This window comes from Rhincodon typus, chromosome 4 (genome assembly GCF_021869965.1).
Source record: "Rhincodon typus isolate 14 chromosome 4, sRhiTyp1.1, whole genome shotgun sequence".
NCBI lineage: Eukaryota > Metazoa > Chordata > Chondrichthyes > Orectolobiformes > Rhincodontidae > Rhincodon > Rhincodon typus.
Window position 1 is genome coordinate 92,650,480 of NC_063335.1, and position 4,951 is coordinate 92,655,430.

The 4,951-nt window shown below is 39.7% G+C and overlaps 1 protein-coding gene across 1 annotated transcript in view; it reads right to left on the reverse strand.

Annotated features, from left to right (window-relative positions):
* LOC109915135 (oxidative stress responsive kinase 1) overlaps nt 1-4,951 on the reverse strand; it is a 173,310-nt gene that overhangs the window by 48,228 nt on the left and 120,131 nt on the right. The window lies entirely within an intron of this gene.

Sequence of the window (4,951 nt, forward strand, 5' to 3'; positions counted from 1 at the left end):
GAGGGAGAGAACCCCCGAGGGAGAGAACCCCCGAGGGAGAGAACCCCATTACAATTTGGAAAGGCAAGGTTTAAATCAGAGTAGTCAGTATGGCTTTACCAGAAGGATCTCATGCCGAAACACATAATTGAATATTTCAAGAGGGTGACCACGTGTGTATGAGGATAGTGTAATTGATGTATTTTTTCTGGATTTCATTGAATCTTTTGACAAGATTCCACATGATGAAGGATCCAGAGTAACCTGGCAAAATGGATCCAAAATTGGTTTAGTGGAGGAATGGTGGTGGTAGAAGGCAGTTTGTCTGACTGCAACATGGTGTTGAGTGGTATACCACAAGGGTTAGTGCTGGATGCCTTATCATTTATCAATCACAAACAATATGGGAAATGTGGGGGGTGGTGACAATTAAGTTTGCAGATTACACAAAGATTGGCCAGGTGGTTGACAGTGAGGAACATGGCCTTAGTTTACAGAAGTTATAAACGGATTGGTCAGATGGGCAGATCAGTGGTAGATGGCATTTAACCCTGAAAAGTGAGAGATGCACTCGGGCAGAAGTAACAAGACAAGGGAGCATTAAATGAATGGCAGAACACTAGGAAGCTCAGAGCAACAGATGGATCTTATGCCTGAAGGCCTGCAGGACAGGTTCATAGGACAGTTAAGGTGGCAAGTGTCTTTAATCAGTCATAGTATAGAATATAAAAGCAGGGAAGGTATACCGGAGTTGAACAAAACTTTGGTTGGGCCATATCTAGAGTACTGTGTGCAGTTCTGGTCACTGTATTAATTGGAAGGATGCGTTTGTACTGGAGAGTGTGTGCAGGAAATTCACCAGGATGTTGCCTAGGATGGAGCATTTTAGGTATGGAGAGCTATGGATAAGCTTGGGTTGTTTTCTTCAAAGCAGAGAAGGCTGAGAAGGGAACTAGGTGAGGTGTATAAAGTTATGAGGGACATGGACGTGGTGGATAAGAAGCAGCTATGCCCTTTAGTTGACGGGCCTTTACAAGGCTGCATAATTTTCAAGTGAAGGACAGGGGGTTTAGAGAGGATTTGAAGAAAACTGCTTTCATCCAGAAAGTGGTAGGAATCTGGAATACACTGCTGGGAAGTAGAGTTGAGATGGGAAACTTTAAAGTACTTGGATCAGCACTCAATATTATTTCATACAAGGGTCTGGGGGTCAAGTGCTAGAAAGTGGACCTAGTATAGATTCAGTTTTTTTTGTCAGTGCAGACTTGATGGGCTGAAGGGCCTCTTCTGTACGATTCTATGAGGTTATCTTTAATCTACATAGATAATAAACAAAAATCTTGCTGTAAAGTTTACACTGCACCTCAGATTTATTAAACAGTAAAAGAAATAAAACAATGATGCAGTTAGAACCATAGTCTGGTGAAACACAATCTGTCACCTTCTAAGGTCAAGGTTGTCATGGGGGAACCAATGACAAAACCAGTTATGCAGAAACAATAGAAATTTCTCCATTATAAATTTACTAAGGTACCTAAGTAAATTAGAAACACAGCTTTCTAAGTCAAGAGACTTTAAGGAAAGGCCACATTTACAGTACACACCACTTTTAAACCCCTACAAAATACAACTCAAAGATGTGGCAAGGAACTTCAGAATAAATTTAATTACCCAAATTGATAATACATTAAAACGAAGAAACTTACGGTTCACCACACCTTCGAAAAACTCATTTTACAGTTCTCGACTAACAGTACAGCTTGGTGTCAATGTTCGTTGCATAGCAGCATGTTAAATAAATTTGTGAAGAATCCTGCTTAATACCTTCAAAGCAGTAACATTGACATCATAAAAGTACCAGGCAATGACCATCTTGAATGAGAACATAACTATCAATTCTTGATTTCAATAGAATTCCCCCATTTTCAATAGTTTGGAGGTTGCTGTTGTCCAGAAACTGGACTGGACTAGCCACACAAATAAAGTTCCCATAGACTTAGCAGACCATAGGGCTGCTCTCTCATTAGAGACACACAACTAGGTCAAAATCCTGGAAGTCCCTCCCCAATGAACCTGTGGATCTACCTGTAGCAAATGGACTACAGAGGTTTGAGGAGGCAGCTCACCACAATCTTCCCAAAGACAACTAGGGAAGAACAAATAAATGCTGGCCCAGTTAGCATCATCCACATACCATGAATAATTAAAACAATTGCTGGGAAAATTGCCAATTGCCACTGTATAGGAGCTTAACTACATAAATACCATAGATCATCACTGGAGCACTGGTTAGCTTTCTGTTGTCTGTCTTGCAAATGTCAGGGGATTAGTCTGTAGTTTTGGCTGGAGCTAAGTGAGAGGAATCCTAAATTTACTCCTCAAATGGATCAGTATTCTCATCAACAATTTTGCTTCCCATCAGTATCAGTTGTTAAGCCAGATGTTACTTTCTACTCCATAACAACGTGACTCAGCCTTTTACAGACCAACGTTGATTTTTGGTCCATCAACATTTCAGATTTAAAATTCCAAATGTCTAATTGGTTTTCCTCTCCTTAATATGTAATTTCCAAATCCAGACGGTGCCCCACCATACTGCATCTATCTGATTGTGGCCTTCAATGCTCCCACACAATTTGGGGGGATTTAGGGGGTGGGGGGTGCATGTCTTCAGCTCTTGATAGTATGCAGCTAACTGCAATGCCACTGTCCACTCAATAATGGATCTGTAAGCTACTTGATCTCAAGTCTATATACAATAAACTTAGCTATTTTCTAAAAAAAAAATCATATATGTGAGATTTGCTGGCTGGACTAGCATTTATTGTCCAACCCTAGTTTCCAGAAAAAAAGGTGGTGGTGGCGAGCTACCCTACCGAACTGCTACGATCCATCTAGTGCAAGGTATACCCACAATGCTGTTAGGGACAGACTTCCAAGATTTTGCCCACGTGACACTGATGGAACAGTGATCTATTTCCAAGTCAGGATGGTGAATAGATTAGAAGACAACTTGTAGTTGGAAGTGTTTCCATATATCCCAGCAGTGATCCCTGTGACATTCCAATTGTTACAGTTTCCAAACTGAAGATGACCCATTAATTGCAAAAATTTGTTCTGTCAGTTAGCCAGTTCTCTATTCAACCAAGTAGATCATCAATACCATGCTTTCATCTAGGGTAGCAAATTTTTAGTGTGTCACATTATCGAGTACGTTTCGAAGAGCTAAATACACATCTATTGATTTCCCTCTATCCGACTCATTTGTGATCTCCTCAAACGTGTCAAACATGATTATCATTCAGAAAATCATGCTGTCTAATTGCATTATGATATTTTAATTGTTCTGCTCCTATCATTGTAATAATGAATTGAGCAACATTGTAATATCAGATATTAGGCTGACTGATCTATAATATTCCATTTTCTGTCTCCTTCCTTTCTGAAGAGAGGTGTTATATTTGCATCTTCTCAAGCCGCAGTACTTTTTCAGGATGTAGGGAATTTTTCAAGATTACAACCAATCCCTTTTCTTTACAATAACTTCTTTTAAGACCAAAGGATGCAGACCATCAGATCCAGGGACACGTCAGTATTAAATCCCATTTACGTTCCCTTTTCTCCCCCCTCTAGTTATAGAGATTATTTCAAGTGAGGAATGCAAGATCAGAAGTAGGCCATTCAGCCCAACTAAACCACTCTGCCATTAAATGCGACCATTGTTGATCGAACACCAATGCCTTTGACTCATGCCATGCCGCTGATCACTGGTAATCAGAAATCATCAACCATTGCCCTAACTACACTCAAAGACTGAACTTCCACAGCCGTCTTGGATAGAGAATTCCAAAGATTCATAACTCTTGAATAAAAACTTCTCATCTCAGTCCTAGTAAGTGGCATCCCACTTCGTTTTAAATAGTGTTCCACAGTTCTAGACTTCCCAACCAAGGGAACATCTTATCTGCATCTACCTTGATGATCCCTTTAAATACTTTGTAGGCTTCAATGAGATCACCCCTCATTTTTCAAAATTCTGAGGAACATAAGCTCAGTTTTCCCCATTCTGCAAAGTCAGAAATAAGTCTGGTCAATCTTTGTTGCACCCCTTGTACCATGAAGGCAATACCTTTGAGATAAGGAGACCAAAACTGCACACAATACTCTAGGTCCAGTCTAACTAAGCTCCTACAGAGTCAAAGCAAGACTTCATTATTTCTATACTCAAAACTCCTACAATCAAAGCCAACATTCCATTAGCCTAAGGATTTGCTTCTCCTGCATGTTAGTCTCCAGGGACTTAATGACAAAGATACCTAGGATCTTTTGTACTTGTTCACTAGCCAACCTTTTATCATTTAATAAATACTCCACACATCTGTTTTTCCTACCAAAGTCTCATTTTCACATTATATTCCATCCGCCACACTCGGGCCCATTCACCAAGTCTGTCTAAATCTTTCTGAAGCTGTTTTACATCTTCCTTCTTTTCTGCCTGTTGATGTCTTTTATGTTTCTAACTGTGTAGGAGGATAAAATTATTGTTCAAAGCCTTTGCTTTTTTCTATTTCCCTATTATTAGTTCTCAAGTCTCAACTCTTAAAAGGACCATTTTAACTTCTTCAGATAATTTTTGCTCCTCTTTCTTTATATACACATTTATAGAGGCTGTTACTTACATCACTTGCCAGGTTTCTCCCATATTCCAACTCACCAGACCTTTGCAAGTATACCTTCCAAATCAATAGTCTACCAAAAGTGGAAAGGCAACATCGCACAAGATCATTGCAAGTTTTCCCTCAAGACAGACAACATCTGGACTTGAGAACATCTCCTATTACTTCAATGTTTCTGTGTCAAAATCCTAGAATTTCCTATCAGAACCATATGAGTGAGAATAGTGGTTGATGAAGCCACTTGCTCAAGGGCAATAAATGATGGGCAATAAATGATGGGCAATAAATGATGGGCA